The sequence below is a fragment of the Desmodus rotundus genome, chromosome 1 (genome assembly GCF_022682495.2).
Source record: "Desmodus rotundus isolate HL8 chromosome 1, HLdesRot8A.1, whole genome shotgun sequence".
NCBI lineage: Eukaryota > Metazoa > Chordata > Mammalia > Chiroptera > Phyllostomidae > Desmodus > Desmodus rotundus.
In genome coordinates, this window is record NC_071387.1 from 138,089,238 (window position 1) to 138,112,054 (window position 22,817).

The 22,817-nt window shown below is 37.1% G+C and overlaps 1 protein-coding gene across 19 annotated transcripts in view; it reads left to right on the forward strand.

Moving 5' to 3' along the window:
* The window catches only part of PAM (peptidylglycine alpha-amidating monooxygenase), a 283,208-nt gene that overhangs the window by 64,445 nt on the left and 195,946 nt on the right, over positions 1 to 22,817 (forward strand). For 17 of the 19 annotated variants that reach the window (XM_053911135.2, XM_053911114.2, XM_053911113.2 and 14 more), the window contains exon 2: positions 22,595 to 22,642. The exons of the other annotated variants lie outside the window; for them this stretch is intronic. The gene's annotated coding sequence lies outside the window, so the exon portion shown is untranslated. The remainder of the gene's footprint in view (positions 1 to 22,594; positions 22,643 to 22,817) is intronic. 19 annotated transcript variants of the gene reach the window in all.

Genomic DNA, 22,817 nt, shown 5'->3' on the forward strand with positions numbered 1-22,817 from the left:
CTCTGTCTTGTTCCAATGAAAGCCCACTTACCTCTCTGAAAGTTCCCCTGAATCCCAAGGGGAAGATTAGTTCTTCTCCCCTCTCTGCCATCAGTCATGTATTTTGTTCACATGCCTTGTTATATGTGTGTCTTTGTTTTGCATTTGGTTATTCATGCCATCGGCCACTTAGCTAGACTCTGAGATCATTTGGGCAGAGGCCATCTTTATTCATGTTCATGCTTCAGCTCTCAACATATAATAGGCACTAGTAGGGCTTCTTGGATGAATGAATTTATCTTGTTATGGGGTACATTAAGAGTTTAAAATATTTTCATTGTCCATACTTGTGTGCACTCATACCTCTTGTCAAATAACATAATGGAAACTCTGAGATTAGTATGAATCTCCGAGATTAGTATGAATCTCTGAATTTACTCTCTAATCCTTGATGCCAACTATTTGGTGCTGGTGAGAGGGCTGAAGACAAGACTGGTGGGAGAATACAAGGTGGAAAGACAAAGGAAAACTCTTTCCCTTTCATCCCTTCCTATGTTTCTTTCTGCTCGCTTGCACTGCCCTATTGCAGAGAGCTCCTGAAACCCAGCCTCCAGAGTAAAAGGGCCAACCTTAAGGTATATCAGTGCTTTCACATTTTCTGTTCACACAGTAATGAGAAAAGGCAAGTCCCAGAGTAAATTCATTCATGAAAATAATTGCAAACAGAAAACAAAATAGAACGACAGCTCAACAACCTAATATCACTTGGGAGAAAATGAAATGTGTCACTCGTTAGAAAAGTTCTGAGAGTTCTGGGATTTCTTTTAATAAAATAAAATTTTATAGCAATAGGGATATAAGAATGCATTAACAAATGTAATAATATAAGAATATAAATAGGTACATTTGTGAATTTTCTCATTTTATTGAATTTTGTAGGATTCCTCTTAGGTGTCCAAAATATTTGGATAATAATTTGCTTTTAGGAACTTACCTCTTTACGTTCACATATATAATTCTTCCATATACACTAGAATAACCTTAAAGAAAGTGTATAGCACATGGAGCTGCAGAAACTAGAAATAATTAGGAATATTTTTGAAAGGATGTGTGTACTGTCACTAGATTTTGTTCTTAATTGACAGTGCTGTTTTTTTAAGCCAGTACAGTATATGGCAATTTTTACTTACATTTATGAAAGAGAGAACATGTTATGTCTCTTGTACTCTGTGAAAATGTGCAGCTCTGGCAGTTACACTGGATGGTTTTGCTGTAGTAATTAAAACACAGATGGAGCTCATTTCTTTCCCAAGTGTTTGATTGGCAGATACTCTGTGATCAACACTTCCCTCAGCTGAACACAGAGGCACCGTCTGCCTCCAGGCGGCATGGAGAGGGTGGTTGCAGCGGAATTTCCTCCTCATCGCATGAGGCAGTTTAAATGGGGTATATTCCTTTTGCTGGAGCTATGAAATGATTTATGAAAACTTACATATAATACATAAGGTTTTTCATGACAGTTTGCAACTGACTGAAATATCCATTAATACATTTTTTGAAATCTACTACTCCTTTTCTTTGATGAAGATATTTATAGCATAACAAAATCACTACATCTTAAAAAGTTAAAGATTCTAAATAAATTGAGCAGATGAGTTTTTAGCGAGATTGTTTGAGATGATTTCAAATCAGGGTCTTGTGTTTTGAACCATTAGAGTCGGCACTAGTTACAAGTGAAAACACTTGAGTATGCTATCTCCTAAACCCGACACTAAAACACTGTAGAAGAATATGCCTAATTTAAAATTTTTATATTAATAAGTGTTATGACATTATGATTATGATAGATGGTACTTCTTTATTTAAAGATTAGGATAGGAAATGGATAAAAATTTGTGTTCATCCAATTTCAATGCAGATAAGTGAATATGGGTTGATTATTATGTCAAAAAGCATATGTTTAAGACATTGGAAGCACAGAAAAAATGACATTTTTAAAAAGCAGAGGGAAAAAATAATTATTTCATTGTCCTAGGACTGTATTTTGAAATGTGTGCTTGTGCAAACATACAGTCTAGATTGGTAAAGAATACACATGTATTATACATAATCACATGAATTCTATACATAATTAAATAATGCAAAACTGATTTGAGTTCCCTCTTTCCTGTCCAAATGGGTAAATAATTATGATTGCCAAGATGAAAAACATGCTAAGTAGTTCTTACGGGGAAAGTGAATGAATTAGATTATTGCTCACAGAATGTTAGAGCAAAGAATAATGGACTCAGATTGAAAAACATTCTGAAAGACCCTGAAATACATTCATTACTTACGATTCCTGTGGAAACCCACTTATGGTAAGGGGCAAGAGTGACTTTTGGACTTGGGCAAGAATTTGAAATTTAAATTTGTAAAGCTAACCACTTAATAAATAGTTGGAGCAAAAAATACACTGAGTTGGGGAGGTGGACAACAGAAAAGAAGGAAAATAATTATGACTGTGTAGAAATGTATCATCTTCAATTACCAGAAATCTTTAAAGATAAGCATTGAATTAGCCTCTCATTGTGTTTGAATATATAATCACCTCTATTCAAGTGTGGAATTTTTCAAGGTAAGGAGTGGGAGTAGGTAGGAAGAACAGAGTTAACTTTAGTTGTTGAAAATGCATTTTAGATTCTGTAGCAAACATCTATCCTGAGGAGCCTACATTCTCATAAGGGGGAGGAGGTAAATAATTTCAATAAAACAGGCTAGGATAAGTCCCATACACAAAGTGCTGTGGAAGTTCGGAGAAGAGCGTTCCCAAATTAAGAGGAGCCCAGACCCGGGACCACCTGTGCGCTGGTTCACTCAGGGTCCTCTACTGTAATGGGCACTGTCTTCTTTCCCAACCTTTCTGCGCCACTTTTATTGTGTCGACATTCCCACATAGTTTACATTTGCAAACGCCCATCATATACATAGAGTATCTCCAGGGAACTTTATCCAATGTCATTCAGTTCATGATAGCCAATATTTATTGAGTGCCTACTGTATGCTAGACACTTTTCTCATTCCATCCTCACAGCAACCCTATGAGCAAACTACTATTATTATTACCCTATTTTGTCAATAAGGAAACTGCCTAAAATGACCCAGCTAATTCAGTTGTGGGACTGGGGTTACTCCAGGCAGAATGGATCCAGACTACTGTATTCTAGCGCCATTTAAGCCTACAGCTCTCAGAAATACCCTGAGTGTGAAGAGTAAATGTCCCCTCATCCCCACCCACTCTGGATTAAACCCAAGGGAAGGGCAGCAGAGGAGACTGAGAAGACAGCCTCCTGATGAGAAGTTCAACCAAAAAGAGGGAAGGGGAGCTGAGAAGGGCAGGTGTAGTCATGAGAGACCGGGCAGGGAGTAGGTTGTTTATGCACAGGTACCCACCTGGCACACAGCCTCCCTGCCACGCTTGCCTGCCCGGGGCCCTCCGCCGCATCCCTGTCTGTGCCCCTGCACCTATGTCCAGCCTGAAGGTTGATGGGCGCCTGAGAGACGACATGAAGGAAATACTTCTTAATAGAAAGGAAGTTTCATTTTATTAATTCTTTTTCCAGTTCAAAGGGATTTTGGAGCACCGGGACTAAGTATTGAATAGGATATGGAAATGTAATCTCTCACTTAAACATGATAGAAAGCACACAGTCCTGAGGGAGCTCCGGTTCCCTTGTCTTTGTCCCAGGTTTCGCACTAACCTGCTCTGATTCTTTGCTTCCTTCTGAGTGATGTGAGGGATCTGAGCTGAACGTTCCAGAGATCCAGCTCTGAGACCAGTCTGTGGTATAAGGAGCTTACAGTTTATCTGAGCAGACATGAAAAATGTACATAAAAAGTTAAAGACAGGGAAAACTCATATATAATGAAATAAATAAGAATGGAGGTTGTCCATGGGTGTGTGGGGATTGATTGGAGGAAGTTCCCTACTGATATGGTGCTTACACAGGTATGTAGCTTGTTAAAATTCACTGAATTATACATTTAAGATGTGCATTTCATTCAAACACACAGCAAAGGAAAAATTTTAAATAATGTAATGATGCATATAAAAGATGTATCCCAAATCCATGTAGAGATTCCAAGTAACAAACTCCAGGTAAGGACTGCAGATTCTAGAGAGGTGTGCTATGTTAGGAAGGTGGTCTAGGATAGGCCGATGACAGACCCTGCCTTTCGTATTTATGAGACACCATTATTTTTCTTCCTTCCACTATTTTTGCTTCTTGAAATATTTATGAGACTATTGATTTTTTTCTGGTCTTTTAAAAATTGCGTTATATATTTTTAACCTTTTAAAAAAATTAGCTGCTAGTAGTTCTTCAAATGACCCTCCTTAGCTTCTTTTTTGATTCTGGCAGTTACTGTATGAGGCTCACACGTGTAGACGGTTCTTGGCACATAGTTAACACTCCGTAAACATGAGTTATATAGACTGTTGAGTTTATGTCACTATTATGCTACAGGTTTTTCTGTTTAACCAATGAAACGTACTTCTATCTACTCCCACCCTTTTTCTACAGACAGATGATGTGTCTGTGTACTTTTGATTGTTCCTTTAAAATTTTTCTTTGTAATTTTAATCTAAACTCTTACATTTGGTTAAAATCTTAAACTGTTACTTCACTGCCTCCTGTCACTCCAGTGGTCAGCTACCTTATCCATATGTGCCAAAAGTGTATTATCACAATAATGATGTTAAATAAAATTGGTCCTTTTGTTATGTCTATTCTAAATGTAAAAAAGAACCAGAAAGTTGTTGGCAATGCATTATCTGCTGAGTTAGATGACACCAGTGTTAGATGCTAATATGATTTAAAATGCATTACACTAACATGTCTTGCATTAAACGAAGCAGAAAGACTGAAGGAGGCGGGTGAATGAAAGTAGCTGGAATGATGCTCAGCCTAAAAAATAAAGCACTAAGCCTGGAAAGAAGCACAGATAAGGGAGGGCAGCAGTGTCTGTCATGCTCGCGATGTTTCTTATGTCCCACACTCTCCCAATTTCATTCACAAAGGTGGGCAATCTGGATTTTTGCTGGTTTGAATTCTGGGCTGTGAGGATTTAGTATTGGTTATTTTTGGTCTTCTTTTACCCCAGTTTCCTGACCTCCTAAAGTCTGTGCTCAATGTTACTTGTTTCCAAAACCTAAAAGGCAAAACTGATCCTAGAAAGTGAGGGTAACAACAGAAAGTGGAATGATGGCGTGGGCATCAGTCATTAGAGTGTAGCAGATAAAACTGAGGTGGACAAGAGACGTCAGCCAGGAGTGTGACCAAGCTTGGGTTCAGGGAGGCTGCTCCTCACTTCCCATCCCCAGCAGATAAATCCGTGCTGGACCCACATGCTCAGGCAGGTGGGAAGGGGAGAGAACTCGGGCACAGCAGCTTATAGGACTACAGCCCTGGCTCGAAGGAGAGCTGCCTGGCTCCCAGCTGCCCAGGACGTTTCATTTGACTCGGTTCGATATCTAAAGGTGTCCGATCTAAGAGTTTTGATAGAGCAAGAATAGGCTATGGGCAGTGGCAGTGTCTGAAGTCATGGGGACATAAGGATAGGATCTGACACAGTTAGGAAGAGTTGGACATGTTTCTAAGGTACTTTGTATAAATTTCAAAATTTTGATTATTTATAGTATATTTCAGTGGGGATCTAAGCCCCAAGATTAATGAATGCCCATTGGGGCATGACCACCAAACAAAGCTTCTCTGAAGTGAGGCCCAGCATTGCTTCCTTTTTTTAGGGTTCCTGGATTATTAAAATCTAAATGCCACCCGGGCCAGTGTGATTCAGTTAGTTGGGCATTGTCTGGCAAACCAAAAGGTCACGGTTTGATTCCTGGTCAGGGAACATGCCTGGGTTGCAGGTTTGGTCCATGGTTAGGACACATGCAGGAGGCAATGATTGATGTTTCACTCTCAGGTCAATATTTCTCTCTCTCTTTCTCCCTCCTTTCCCCTCTCTCTAGAATTAATAAAAGAAAAAAAATAAATCTAAATGCCAAAATCAGCTACAGATTTTGTAAAAACAAAATTTTGTAAATTTTTTTTACAAAAACAGATTTAATTGGGAAAAAGGAGAATGATTAGAGAAGCATTAGCTACTTCAGAATTAAATTTCTTACATTTATAAATTTTTTAAAAGATTTTATTTATTTTTTTAGACAAGAGGAAGGGAGGGAGAAAGAGAAGGAAATAAATATCAGTGAGTGGTTGCCTCTCATGCGCCCTCTACTGGGGACTTGGACTGCAAGCCAGGCATGTGCCCTGACTGGGAATCCAACCAGCAACCTGCTGGGCCAGTGCTCAATCCACTGAGCCACACCAGCCAGGGCTCTTACACTTACAAATTTTATCACTACAAAAGAGAGTTTTAAAAGTATCAGAAGATGTTACAGAATAAGATAAAATAACAATGTTTATTTCACAACATTGAGTTGAAATAGCCCTAAATTGCTATAAAATCTTACTAAACTTTAGGGAATAAAGTAACAAAACAATGAAAAACTATTTTTAAAAAATTTAGGTCAAAACTTAAAGCAATTTTTCCTCCTAAAAAGTTTTAAGTTTGTGACCATCATGTAGAACTTGGTGTGGGAAAGAATTAGACTGAAGAACCAAACCAGTGGCTTGGTTCAGGCTTGAGTCAGGCTTTCTCGCACTTGAGATTTGACTCCTGGAAGGGACACTGCATCAGATGTCAAACTGCCGTCAGGGTGAGCAGTTAAGACCAAGTAATCTTAACATACTTGACTAAGAATTAGAGTTTGGATCCTCTTTTTTCCCATGGGCATTTTTGCCCAAAAATGAACATACAGAAAGAAACTGAAAATGACCCCAAATCAAGCTCTCACCTCCAGTGGTCCTGAGTTTAAATTTACTATAAACCCTTACATCCCATGGTGGGTTAACTTATTAATAGACACAATCTCATGTATACTTTAGAAATTAGAGTCCGAACTTGTGATTATCCAGTTACAGAAAGGGAACTAACTCTATCTCAAATAGACTCTGAAAAAGATAGCAGTCTTGCCCCTTTCTCTATTTAGGGAAAAAAAAAATACTTACACTTCCATTATTTTATCCTTTCTTTGTGTTTTTCTAGTTTACTAAGCAGTAAGTTAACACTTTTATTTTATTGTTGTTAGGGGCATTGGAAATAGAAACATTTAAGATGACATTCGGTTTATTAAAAGCCCACAAAACTAGCAGATGGTTTAGGGAAGCAGCATTAAGGATGCTATTCGATCCTTAATTCACGACCATACTTGATGCTGCATCTGGAAGAAAAGCTATGCCAGGGAAAGTGCTGTTGAGTTAAAGACGATGTTATTCATAAGTAGGCAGGAACGTAAGAGACAATTGTTCGGTGCTGTAATTACATGAAACCAAGCAGGTATTCCAGGGTTCCACAAGCATTTCTAAATCCGTGACATTTATTCATATAACATTTTAATAAACCTGCAGAGAATAGAATTTTATAATGAATCAGGCCAAAACTTTATGGCTACATTGTTTTATCTTACTCTCTGTATAAGTGGAAGTTGTCATTTGTAATAGTCACTAAGATAAACAGTCAATGTGTATTTAAACTGAGTCACCCCAAATATAGACTCTCCAAGTTTTTGTCTTTAAATATTTCCCAACACTCACAACATGAAAAATCTGGGTATAATTAATTCGTACTGTGAAAAACTGTGATAGCTGGCATCTGGTTACTTTCCCTTATTCAGTTTACTGTTTTTGCTATAGCCACTGTCTTTGAGTTTTTTGTGCTTTCTGTTTAATACAAGTTATTATTTTTTTCCGGCAAGGAAAAGAAGGCTTCAATGCAGTGTTAAATACAGGTGACAGGTTTCCTGATTAGTTTTATGAGAGTAGAAATAAATCACTTAAAAATTCATGAGCTCTATTGACCTCTGGTTGTTTTTTTAATTAAGAAATGTAAACTCTATGGAATGAAGACTCACTCTAAATAAACATTTGTGTGATAATCCAGGTAGGTTGCATATCGTTGCTAGATCTGAAAGTGTGTGTCCAGATGCCAAATTAGACTTGTCAGGAAATAGGAAATTATGCACTATTGATACAGGTACTGATTTGACGAGAGACCTGTGTGGGCTTCTTAGCACCCCAGAGACTCAGCAGCTGGAGGGGAAGTGCCTTTCCTACAGTCCCTCAGCCCTGGTGCTCTGCGAGGGCCCAGCAGGCGCCTGACCTGTAACACGTCGGCCTGTTGTGTAAGTTAAAAAAAAAGAATTAATCTAATTTAAGCCATTTCCTAGTATACGAATTAAATGGCTAATAGTTTTATTTTTAAAATCAAACATTTCCTTAGAGAACTTCTGAGAAGAAACCTTGGATAATGGATTTCCCTAGATACAAGTGATTTTAGATTATATAATACTATTATCTTTGTTTCAACATTGCAAATTTTAGATCTAAGCTTTGGATGAGAGATTAAATATTACTCAAATCAAATATATTCACATTAGTTCAGGAGAATAGACTCAGAATTCTGAAAATCATGGACAATCTTAACAGGAACCCAGCCATTTACTATTTGGTATGAGATCTAATATTGACTGCCGGAGTTCAATGTCAGCATGCTATTCGGGAAAGACCGTTTAATGTGGAGTCATCAGTCTGTGTGAATTTAGCCAAGTCATGGGGCCTCTCTGAGTCTCAATTTCACCACAGTTAATAAGAGTATATATGAGAAATATGACTACTTTCTAGAGTTAGAGCATTGTGAGAAATAAATGAGATTGTTATAAAAGTGACTGGTGCATTGTAAAACCTGGGCTGGAATTCTGGCTCTACCATTTTTTGGCATTGTAATCTTGGATAAATTACTTAACCCAATAAATTCTTCTCTTTCACAATTTCAAATAAGGATGAGAATACAGCGTTTGCAAACTCTTACAGAGTAAGAGCTCAAAAATGTTGGTTACAGTTAACACTATTTTTACTAAATGTCTACAAATATATTGTCATCTGGACATTTAAAATAATGTAATAAAATTTAATTTTGTGTGAATTTATTTAGTGCCCATTCCAAAATGTATTTACTTTTACTTGAAAACTTGTTACTGTACACACTTTCTTATAAGTAAGAAAAACTTGTAAGCTCAGTATTTATGTAAAGTGAGAATTGTTCTTCCTAAACAGATAATGTCCCCTCTGTCTTTCTGAAGATAGTGTTTAGCTTTCTGTAGCACAGGACTTGACAAAGAATGAATCTCTGGAATTCCTACATTGTTTAGAGTTTGCCATAATTAATAACAATTCAAATTGTTGTGTTGGATTTGGTATAAACCAAGAGAAGCTGATATGAGTCTATATAGCTAGGTTGTTTTTTATTTGAAATGAAAAACATTTGCGGTACTATGAGCTGCTGATGCCCTCTCCAGAGAATGCATTTGAGATGCACCAGGGATTGCCTGCCGACCTCTTGCAATCCATTGAGAGAGTCAAGATCAAACTTTCCTGAGGTAATGGGATTAACACCCTGTTGGGACTGCAGTCCTTAAGGATATAAATTTGTTTCTAAATGTTCTAGCTAGTAATACTGTGCTCTCTGACAAGTTTTACAATGTAACTGACACTCTTGGAATGGAAAATGCAGACCTCAGACCTCTTTCTGTCTGCTGCACCAGGAAACTCAAAGACTTTAACAGAAAGTAGTCTAAGAGAAAGTAAAGAGCAGTCGCTGATCATCTTTGTTCTTCAATGAGGGCGTTATTGAAGCGATGTGTGAGCAATCCTAATTTAGAATACAGTGATATATAGATGCTTTTATAAGCCAGTCAACCATATGTGGAAAATTTTCCTTTTAATGCTTTTAATTTTTATTACTTAAAAAAAAACTATACTAATAAATGTTTTCAGTTTAAGCATATTGCTTGATAATTAAAAACATTCCGAGTCAGTTAGTTTGGTTAGAATTCAATATAAAAGGAATAAAAGTCAAGAAACTGGTTCTTCCCTTTTCTCTTTCAACAAGCCATCTGTTACTTCCTTGGAGGAACAATATAGGTATTTGACATATTACGATCCTTAGAAAATGAAACAAGATCAAAATCTTAGTAAAGATGTTTTATGCCAGATTCCTGATCATATGCTAATATCTTACTCTTTTTAATTTTTAATTCTATCCTAATATGAATAATGACTAAATATTATAAGCTAATATTACTTTTAGAAAATGTCTACATACTTGAAATATACCAAATCTATTTTCATGAAGCATATTTTTAATAGCTAGTATTCCAATGGCATGTAAAATATAAATTACAATATCTTTTGAAGATCACTAAGGGTTTAATGTAAAAACTACTTCTGAACCACATTGAATAATTTAGTTGAAAACAAATACGGCATGGTGAAACTGATGTTTGTAATTTTTTTCATGTGAAACTCTTTTCAATTAAAAAAATGTTCTCTTCATTTTTTTGTTCTTCTTGGAAGGTCTTATATTGCCTATATATACATTACCTCGTCGTGATGGCTTCTGGTCACAACTTTGAATATTGGTTGTGTCCAGTCTGCAGAAGCCATGGGGTATATCCTAGGGAACACGGAGTTTGGCTTCAAAGTGCCAATCTATTGCTCATTCTCTGACTGCCTAGTGTAAGGAACTTTAACCTCTCTGAGCTTTCATTTTCTCATGTGTAAAATGGGCTAGTAACCCACATCTAGGGCAATGGCAAGGGTTACATGAGATCGAATTGCATCTGACGACGTCTGGCATATGGAAGATGCTCATTAAGTTTAGTTCTCTAGTTCATGTCCAATGGGTATGGAAATGGAAATGTTTGGGTTTGGGCTTGGCTTGAAACTGAGCACATGCTGATAGCAGCTGTGGCCTTGATCATTTGTTTGACTGTTGGTCATTGTTTTTTATTAAAAACAAAACAAATGAAAAGGAATGAAGCTATGTAATCGCCAAGGTAGTGTGATATAGCTCTCTGCCAAGGCTAGAAATATATGACTTAACCACATTTGCAGATAAGAAGTTCCTACCTCATCCCTGGCTGTTGTGGCTCAGTGGACTGAGTGCTGGCCTGCGGAGCGAAAGGTCGCCAGGTCCATTCCTGGTCAGGGCACATGGCTGGGTTGCAGGCCAGATCCCCAGTTGGGGGCGTGTAAGAGGTGACCAGTCAGTGTCTCTCTCCTGCACTGATGTTTCTCTCCCTTTCTCCCTCCCCCTCTTTAAAAATAAATAAATAAAAAGTGTGTTTCTTTAAAAACAAAAGTTCCTACCTCATAGGGTTATTTTATCTTTTAAATTCAAAAAGTTTAGCACATGCCAAGTGCTCAGTAAAAGTAACTATTGCTAATATAGTTGCTAATCTAATGATAAACCCCTGTGACAGAGGTTGAAAAGTGCTTTATTTTGCTGAGTGTAATGTGCACGCACATTTTTGGCCCAAACTTCAGGGAAAAAAAACCTGCATTTTAATTTTTTAATTCAATTATTTATTTATATTTAGAAACAAAATTGATTATCATTTTCCAGGGTATTATTTTACATACAGATATCTCTAGAATTATACAGTATAACTCTAGAAAGCCTATCAGTGCTTTCTAGAGTTATACTTTTAACACATAAGAATAAATAAAATAATTAAAAACATTTATATAGATAATGGAATTAGTACTCCCCATGTATAATGCTTATCCTTATTTTTCCCTCAAAAATTTAGGCAAAACAGTGCACATTATACATGGCAAAATATTGTAACTAAGAAGCCAATGCTCTAAATTTTTATTGGGTTAGCCAAAAAGTTTGTTTAGTGTTTTTGCTGTAAAATAAAAGACACATTTTTCATTTTCACCAATAACTTCATTGATTTGGATATTTTGAGCATGCCTGCTATTTCCTGCTATTGGCTTCCAGTGGGTGGAGGCCAGGGGTGCTGCTAAACATCTTCCAATGCATACGAGATCATCACAGCAAATAATTATTTGCCCAAAATGTCAATAGTACCAAGAAACTTTGCAAAACACTTCTGACATGTTCAATTAGTCACAGCACCATCTCCATACACTGCACAAATATTTTGCATTTCACTTGCATTTTTACTTTACTTGAAATAATAAAGCATAATATGCTGAAAATGTTGCTCATTTTCTTCCAAATTCACTATTAAAATGGCTGCCCAAAAATTCACCAATTTTGATAAGTTTTTCTTTAAATGCATGCTGATATGACAGCTGTCACAATACAATCTAACAAAATTGTTTTGAATGAAGTTAAAAACAACTCAGCACTACTAGCGCCATCACATGGAAAAAACGAAGTGAACTCTTTGGCCAACCCAGTAGTGCAGAATACAAAGTTCAGAGAGGTAAAGCTACTAGTCCAGGGATGGATAATGTTCAATTTCTATGTCAGCTCTGGTACGCTGAGATTTTTGCCACTGGGAAGCATTATCTGACATTTTTTCAAGATCGTTAGATCAAGGTCACACAGCTCGCTTATGGCAGAATCTGGATTAGAACCCAGTTCTTTGTGTTTCTAATCTCATTTTCATTTATCCTGGTCACTTGATTATAAACGTCATGGAAGCATTTTTATTGAATACTTTTTATTGAAAGATTTTGTTTATTTATTTTTAGAGAGAGCAGAAGGGAAGGAGAAAGAGAAGGAGAGAAACATCCATTAGTTGCCTCTCCCTTGTCCCCAACCAGGGACCCAGCTGCAATCCAGGCATGTGCCCCAACCAGGAATCGAACTGGAGGCCCCCTGGTTCACAGGCCGGCGTTCAATCCACAGAGCCACACCAGCCAGGCTTGAATACTTTCTTAAACTCTGTATTCCATTGCCTAAACATAAAAAGTTAAGATTTTGACATTTTTATTAATATGCAAAAAAGTGAAAATTACCTTGTTAAAATACCATGCTTATTATTCAAGTTTGAAAATGCAGGAAAAGTGTGTGAAAGAGAAATGTACCTTCATGTGCATATTTTTAAAGTATGACCCTTCATTACGGAGCTCTTTGTCAAGTACGCCGTCAACTTTTTAAAGGACATGTTTCAACATGGATTAAATCTTTGGGGAATTAGCCTGAATTATTTATAGGCAATTATCAAAACGTGCATATATCAATGTGTGTGGAATAGAAATATATTTATCCAGAGCTAAGAGTAATTGTTTTTATTATGATGTTATGCACAATACAACTATATTTCATACAGTTTTTAAGCCCAGTTGGTGTAGTTTCTGTATTTCCCTGGGTAAGCTTGTGGCACACAGTAAATATCTAACAATGATGGTGATTCTTTCCCCTTACAGTATTCATTTTACCCAGAAAAAATTTACTACCGCTCTAATATGATTAATTTTTAAAAAATATGTTGAGATGCTAAATGAATTCTGGGGTACTCTGTTGCAGCAGTAAAGTTTTTGTAGGAATGTGTCTCTCCCTCTTTTCCTCTCCCCTCCCTCCAGTCCTGTGCCCTAGGGAACCGCGGAGGCCCTGGCTGATTCTGACAGGGCAGCTCTGCTTCCAGTTATTTATAAACCTTCTTCCCAATTTTTCTTTGATAATATTATAAACAGGGATTTATCCCCATCAAATTGAGTACTTATTAATTGAGGATTTCTGCCTTCTAGGAGCTCTTAAGTAGGACAATGTGGGTATACAAGAAAGAGTTAAAGTACCGAACTTGTTACGTAAAGGTCAGCAGTGCCGCAGGATATTAGGGAAGGGAAGGAACACGTTGTGTAGATCAAATGCTGTGTGAATGACAACTGCACTTTTCTGTTTTGATGTGGCCATCGAGATAAAATGACATAAAAGTATGTTTGATACCAGGTCTCAATAACCTTCATCCTGAAACAGCTACTGTAAAAATCGTAATTTTGCCAGATTTTGTTTGCAAGTTTTTATTTCCTAGAAAAAGTTGTGTGTGTATGTGTTTAAATAGTAGATTCATTTGCCATCAATACTTGAAAAGCAGCTAGAGACTGGGTTTCTTCACATTCCAATGCATGGAACCCAGAACTACCCAGGCACAGGAAGCTGGGTTCCCCACCCTGTTACCAGGGGCCCACATCTTCTGAGAAAAGATCATACATTGACCTGTTCATAATCGTTTGTTAAGCTGTTAGAATTTGTAAAAAAAACTTTAAAAAATTACAGACTTTATTTTTATGTGTTTGTTAGAGCAAAATGCAGAGGTACTGGAATCTACTGTTTGTTTTTGTGGACTCTTCATACCATATAGAGCAGAATCAAGAGTGTATGTAATTAATTTAATACGTGTTTGACATTAAATGGTTCCCATAATTTGGTTTTTAAAGTTTTAATCAAAGATGGGTTTGAAATGTGTTCTTTGATGCTATATTGATATTTGGTTAAACGAAGAGTTCTGTGAATATGTGCCCTGACTGATGTGACTCAGTTGGTTGGAGCATTGTCCCTTTCTTTCGTCCTCTCTCTAAAAATAAATAAATAAATATTTTTTAAAAGTTCTGTGAATATGTTGGAACTCTCCTCAATGTATGCCAGTTTATTGATTGATTTCTGCCTTCTAGGAGCTCTTAGGTAGGACAATGTGGGTATACAAGAAAGAGTTAAAGTACCAAACTCTTTATGCAAACTCTAAAGTCCAAGCATAGTTTGGATTATTTTTGTTTTGTGATGATTTTTAAAAAGAGAAAAAAAATCACTTTTGTTCTTCGTTATTTGTGTAATCTTTTTCTCTTAGCTTCAACTGAGTTCAACAGAGTTTGTTATAATACAGGGTGAGGCAAAAGTAGGTTTGCAATTGTTTGTATGGGAAATAATATAATTATAAATTAAATAATAATACAAGAATACACTGTTTTACGTACTCACAACTGTAAACCCACTTTTGCCCCACCTTTTGTGGTAGTTTTCAGGTAGCTCACACGTGTATAGGAAGTGATATCCACTTATCTGTTAATTTAACAAATATTTACTGACGTGCTGCTGTGTGCCAGGCACTGCACTAGATACGGGGTGTTACAGTAGTGAGCAGAGCATACCCAAATCCCCACTCTCATGGAGCTCACAGTCAGAAATTAAACAAAGTACTAAGAAAAATAGGTCACACTATAATGAGACTATGTATGTTAGTTAGAGTAGGAAAGGGGATGGGGGATGCCAGGACCATGGGTAGGATTGCAATTTTTGTGTCAACAAAAAGGTGACAATTGAGCAAAGACGTGAGAGTAAGCGGGAGAGGAAACCACATGGATACATGGGTGACAATATTCCAGGCAGAGGAAACAGCAGGTGCAAAGACTTGGAATTGGGGCATGCCTGTGTCAAGAAGAGCAAGGGGGCTGATGTGCCTGGAGGACCTCGAGCAGGGGAGAGGGTGGAGGGAGCAGCCACCCTGAGGCGGGGCGGGGACAGGGAGCCTGCCTTTGCAGAGCCTTGCCTGCCAGCTTAAGAACTCTGGCGTTTATTCTGACAGAGATGAGAAGTCCAGGACGGGTGTTAAGCAGAGGAGTGATATGAACTGCTTTATTTTTAAAGGCTCATTATGATCGCTGTGTACTGAGAGAGGATTATAAGGCAGTAAGGGCAAAAGCAGGGAGATGAATTAGGAGGCAATTACAACAATGCAGGCATGAGAAGATGGTGTATCTGTATACTGTGAGTTTAGTCCTGTGTCTATTGTAAATGGAGAACAGTGCAAAGGGGCCATTTTGGTTTATTTTCAATCTCTGAACTTTTCCCTTCTTGTGGTTCAAATCTTATGTGAAAGGGAAAAAGTCATTGGTGGTAATAATATGAATCTTACACGTGTTTGACTTTTTACAGTTTTCTGAGCATTCTTCTCTGTATCGCGCCAGTCTGGCCCCCACACCGCCTGCTTCGCGGACGTAGTTTCCAGGCGCACAGGACGTGCCCAGAGTCCTGTGGCTGCTCGATGCTCATTTCGGGAGTGTGGGTATTGGCTTCACTGCTTATGTACAAACTGAGCAATAACCAATAACCATCTATTCTGGAGGATGGAATTTGGGTTCATTTAAAGAAATTTACTCGGTTGCCAGCTCATTAAAGGGCATATCCATCATTGGTGGTGGCTGGGCTGTCAACCTGAAAAAACTTTATTGTTATTGGAATTGAATCTGTAAATTGTTCAGAGGAAATTCTTTATAAGCAAGAACATTTATGATTTTCTCCTTATAAGTTCATCTTTTCTCTTTACTGGATTTATATGTCTGAAGATGAAATAGAAAAAAATGTATTAAAACTGGAAGAACCTCTCTAATGTAGGGGGAATTATAATGCCAAAACATATTTAATTTTTGTGGAGCAGTAATACTAGGTACAGTGTTGCCTTGTATATGTCAAAATATTTCAAGCAAAGATGGTTTTCATAGACGGAATTTAAATAATGAGGCTCGTGACATTTTGCTTTTAACCTACAAGATGTATTGAAGAAATTAAAATATTCAACTTATGCCAAAGGAAATAGCATAAATAACTTTTCTGTGTGATTTAATTTAAATTTAAAATATGTTTTAAGTGTTTCAGAGAAAGGATGAGGGATTGTAGAAACTGCTATATGTTACTGTAGTTGAGAAAGCAGACTGTACTTTGTATTCATAAATATATCATGTAACAGCTGTTACAAAATTTGAATGAAAAAAAAACTGAATGGGCAAATATACCATTGTAGTCAAAGGGAATAACGTATTACTGGGATTTGAATGTGTTCTTGAATTGCCATTTGTCTAGGAGATTGAATTTTTGAACAGGAACAGCAGTAAAATGCAAAAAAAGGTAGATTAATATAGTGATGTTTATAAAAAAAATTTAAGTACTCAGGATAGGAATTTGAACCTGTGGCTTTACATAGTAATACTCCATTTTTTCTTACAAATATGATTATTGAGCAGATTAATATGTTATGTTGAAAAACCGACTTATTTGAATAAACTCTCAATTAGAATGTCCCCATTCCAAGTGTATCTCTTTTTGGCTGAGATAACAATATGTGTAAAATGCAACTGATATCCTGCCTTTCAGTCTGACAAGCTTCTGCAGTATGTAGACTGTGTGGTAAGCACAGCCTTTTCAAATGTTCTTTTTGAACTTTCTGGGCAGGGAATGGTTTCTGGGGCCGCTGAGGGACTGGTGCCTGGCTGACCTCTGCTCTAAGACAGTGCTTTATAGTTCACTATTCCTGTCTTTTTTTTTTTTTAATGTGAACTACTCTTTACATCCTCCTCCCTTTTTCCTTTTTTATTTTCTTGTTGATTTAATTTCCCCATTGAGCAATATTATCAAGTGTCTACTATATGCCAGGTATTGTTCTATGGGCCAGAAACACAGCTCCTTGCTCTCCTGAAACTGACCATCTCGTGAGGAAGGTGAACGACTTAAAACAAATGAAAATGTTCACTGTGAATAGGCCAAGACAAGTAGTGAGAGCCAGTGCAATACTGTGTTGGGGGGTGAAGAAGGCGGCTCACCTTGAGGGAAGCTGCAACCTGAATGATAAGAAAGAGCCATTTCTCCCTTCTCACGCCCTTTCCCCCTTCTGTGTACCCAGAGTTGAACCCAGCAGCGCACTGTAGTCCTCTCTGTCCTCAGGGATGTGCCAGACAACATGTGGACTGGCGTTCCCCAATATGCCTTTGCTTTCTTACTTCCAATTAAGAATTCACTGGTTGTTATGTATTTTAGAAGACGTTCTTGAGCCTTCACTCTCTCTTGCTTCATCCTCTTTGTACCATACAGCATGTCATGCTTGCTTCTATTATAGGCCTTGTAATATCACCTTGCAATATTTGTTTTCCATCCCTTTCCAAAATACCACCCCACCTGCCCCAATAAAAGCCAGGTAAGTATCATTTTTATTCATCTTTGTTTTTCCAGAGGCTAACACAGTGTCTGAAGCAAATAAGGTTCAATAACTGTGTTGTATTAATAAATTGTTTAATCTTATCTTGCTCTTGTGCTAACTTCCATCCACAAATAATACTCTCTTTTCTAATACCTAAGTGATTAAATGAAGGCATGACATGAAATAGAAAGGGTTAATTTAAGTAACTTAGTGCATTGTCAAATAAAATTTGTACAATTACATTAACGATGTTTTTTTTTAACGATGTTTCTTGTCTTTTACTATTTATATATTTTTCTCAACCAAAGAAAGCAGGATGATGACCCACATTTAGACTTAATCAGTAGAAGCATAAGAGACATCTAGAGAAACAACACAATTGTATATGTGCTTTTAGACTGTGAAGTGAAATTAGATAAGCCATATGAAGATCTATGTGATTCATTATAACGCAATCCACTCTGTGGCTTACCTTAAATTAGAATGTCGCACTGAGAACATGCCATGGCCTGAAGAAATACTTCATGTGAATGGTGTCATCACACATTTATACAAATCAGTATAAGTATTTATAATTTTTTCATGGAAAAAATTTTAAACATTTTAAACCAGCACTTAAAAACAAAATTACATTTTGAATATTTAGTTACACATGCTTTTTATTTCTTTGCCCACCTCTAGGACAGAAAGAAATTGATTATAGGGAGTCCATTCTCACAGTTTTAAAACTATTTGCCTTTTTTTTTCATTTGTTTTTTAAAAAAGCAAATAAGTGTCACTGATTTACAGATTAGCAGTCATTGCCTTTAAACATCATGGCCTTTTTCCCTGTTTCTGGTAAAGTCTTTTAAAGTGTACATATGATTTCACTCTTGTTAATTACACCAGTCTTGCACAGGGGCCATTATGTTTTTTGGACATGAATTACTCCCCCCAAAAGGAAAGAGTTATAAACAACACAAATACTTATGTTTATTTTTGTGTGTGTAAAAAGAGCAACATTTAAGACCACTTTTATATTGTTCCTTCTAAAATGCTAATTACTAGATAGTAAAAAGATAAATTCAGCTGAATATAATAGAGAGAAGGGAAGAAAAGATATGGACATGATTTGATTTTTTTTAACTTTTGTTCACAAGTGGCAGAGAAACTTATTTAAACTCTCAAGGTTTGACGTGAACGATAATTCTTATTATTTAAAAGAGAAATGTAGCATTATTGTAATTGTACTCTAAAGGTAGCTGTCTGCTTTCATTTTTAATTTATTGTGAGTTCAAAGGGGTTAGTTCTTTCATAATGAGTTTCTGTTCATCATCAGTAAATAAAAATAAGGAGAAAATAGTGTGGAGAGGGCAGATTAGCAGCTTCTGTATTATAGTCAAATTCATTAGTGGTAATGCATATCTCATGAATGTCCCTTCATTCTTGCTTAAAAATCTTGATTAAGATGAGTTTCTGGTTTTACACCTTGAAATATTTTCTAATATGGAGAGTTGACAGTGATGGATTGACCAATATGTAATAAATATAGAAGCGGAGGTCTTTACCTCCAACAGCTGAATTTCAGTAGAAAAACACCGAAGTGTTTGAATTCCTAAGGATCTTTAAAGAACATTGTATTACTTTTTAAATATGATATGCAGTCATGCCTTGGTCCCAGATGATCGGTCCCAGGACCCCCGTGGATACCCAAATTTGCGAATGTTCAAGGCCTTGTATCAAATGGAGTAGTACGTGCATATAACCTGTATTTGCATACAGGCTACAGCAGGGTGTTCCTGACATCATTTCATTCCTGTGGATGCAGGGTAGTGCTTGGCACATGGCAAAATCAATTTTTGTATTTTAGAGGTTTGGGGGATGTTTTTCCTCCTAATATTTTTTTACCTGCGGTTGATTGAGTCTGTGGATACGGACGGCCAACTGTGTATCCTGTATAAGCATGTCTAGAGCTTAGATGGTTTAAAGAATGGCTGTAAACTCCTGTGGAACCACCACCCAAGTCGGGAGGTAGAACCCTGCTGGAATCCCAGAAGTCCTCCGCATGTGACATTTCATTTACTTTCTATCAAAACCAGTTCCAGTTGTTTTCAAAGTTTATATTCAAGGATTCTGTGTAGGATCATTGTTTCTCTTCCCCAAATTTCAGAGATTTATTACTGGAAAGAGTTAAATTCCATAGAAACCCCCTCTATGTGGGAGGTATTTCCATTCCTGGTACATTTGAAATACATTTAGTAGCTGAAAGTAAAAGTGTATATTTAGGTAATTGTGCCAGCTGATGCATTTGTTAAATGAACTATGGGAAACATTCTTCTTTCTGTCTCTGAATTGCAGAAGCTTAGGATGAAAAGTCATGGAGGTTTGGTTGCATGGGGTCGAGAAGAGGTTCTTGGATTAACACCAATTAAATCCATCTTTTGTGATGATGTAAAAGACCCAGTAGAACTTCAGTCAGTTGTTGAAATAGGGTAGAAGGTGGCTACTAGGAGGCAATTTTCGATTAATAAGACATCAGACAAATGATTTAACAGCAGCATAACCAGATTTTTCAGAAGAAAAAATGTCCTCTGCCATTCTTGACTAGACACTAGATCTTTAAATATACGCCTCAGCGCTCTGCCCATAAAACACATCACTTTTCTTCCTTTTGACAGATACTGCGTTATGTCCAAACTTATTTTTTATCCTGATTTCTTACATTTGGACCATTTGTTTGGTTTTGTTTTACTGTATTTTGAGTTATTAACTGCTGAGCAGATAGTTCATTACTATAAAAAGAATTATAAACATCATTGAAATGGTGCCGGTGACAAAGGAGCGCACGGGTGCTGGTTTCTGCAGTTTTGTTTCCTTCTTCCCCTGGGAGAGCTGTTGGCACAATAGAACCGTCTGCAATTAGATTACTGGAACAGAAAGGGAAAAGGCAGGAAAATTAAATTAGCCATACAGAAGTCGACACGTATTTTTTTTATAAAGAAGAGAAAAAAGCCTGTCACCTTTAAATATAGACATTTATTATAATTAAAGAGTGTAATGCGTGTTTCCCCTATCAGATTTAATATCAGCTCTCCCACTTCATCCTGCATTTTCATTCTCCCGCTCCCTTCTCGCTCACATTTATGCTGTGTAGCAGATCTGCTTGAAAATCACTGCCGCCAGAGCAAAGCTGCCATCAGCAGGGACGTGACAGCTCACAGAGGCAGATGTTTTGGCATGCCAAGACGCAGGGGACATTAAATATGGGATAAGACAGAGCAGGTCTTCTTTATTTTGACCTGTAAAGCATAGATGCTATTGTAACAGAAATGACTATACAAAATATTTTCAGCCAGTAGCTTTGGATAATATCAATCCTCAAGGTTTGCACTGTATTTTGTAACTGTATTTGTTTTTGTCTCTTCTTCTTTACATTTTGAAAAGAAAACCAAGGGGATTCAGTGTACTACGTACCAGTTTTGGGACACCTTGCCTGGCTTCAGAGGCATCTCTGAATGGAATGTTCTTTTTTCTTATTGTCGCATATTCTTTAATGTGCTAAAGGGTCACAGTTTTTATTCTCACTGGTGGGGTGAAGAATGAGAACTAATCAATATTTTCTCCATATCTTTTCCCAGGTGTTTTAAAACTTCATCTGTGTGTTTCTTGTCTCTCTTTTACTTTTCCTGGCTGAGATCTCTTCTAGTTTAAGTCTCTCACATCTCATACACAATCCATTAAGATATTCTATTTTTTTCTACCTTCAAAATATATCACAGTAGAGTCCAACCACAGTAGCCCCTTTTCCATGGTTTCAGTTACCCAATGCCAACCCAATCCAAAAATTTTAAATGGAAAATGCCAGAAATAAAAACGTTTCATAGTTTTAAGCCGTGTGCTGTTCTGAGTAGCATAATGAACTGTTGAGCTGTCCGGTCCTGTCCTTCCTGGGACACGCATCATCTCTTTACCAGTGTATCTGCCGTGTGTATGCTGCCTGCCTCTTACTCACCTAGTAGCCGTCTGGGTTATCAGATCAGTTATTAAAGAGAGAGAGACCGCATTCATGTAACTTTTATTATGATATATTATTATAATTATTCTACTTTATTGGTAGTTATTGTTGTTAATCTCTTATTTTGCCTAATGTATAAGTTAAACTTTTTGTGTAGGAAAAAATAATATATATAGGGTTTGGTGCTATTCACAGTTTCAGGCATTCACTGAGGGTCTTCAAATGTGTCCTCTGTGGATGAGGGGTGACTGCTGCACTTATTATTTCAACCACCCTGGACAGAACCACCTGGATTATAGCAGAAAATAATAATGTAATTATTTTGCTTATACCCTTGCTCCTCTGTTCCCCAGTTCATTCTCAATAAAAGAGCCAAAGTGATCATTTTAAACTGGAAATCCAGTCATGTCATTCCTCTCAGTGACTCTCCATTTGACACAGAGCAAAACCACAGTTTTGCAGTGACCCCAAGGCTCTTCAGGTGCATTTTCTACTTCCTGCCTGACCTGCTCCCCCAACTTGGTTCAACACCTTTTGCTTCCTTGTGGCCACTTAGCCCAGCTCTTTCATATACCTGGGGACATCTACAGATATCCACTGTCCTCACTCCCTGACCGCTGATGAGTCTTGGGCCAGTGGTACCTTTATAGTACTGTAATGTATCCCATTTTTTATCTAGATTTAGTATCCTTGATTTCTGCATGAATCTAAATGTAATTCAGTTCTTCATTAATTTCTAGATGGAAGTGAGGAATGAGAATCTCAGAATAAATGCAGAATAGTATCAGGTAAGAAAATAAATTATGGTCCTCTTGTCTGAATCCAATTGGGCTGCTATAACGGAAGACCTATGATTGGGTGGCTTAGAAAGAGCAGAACGTTATTTCTCACAGTTCTGAAAGCTGGGGGTCCAAGATTAAGCACCAGCAGATTTGGTTTCTGGTGGAAACCCACTTCCTGATT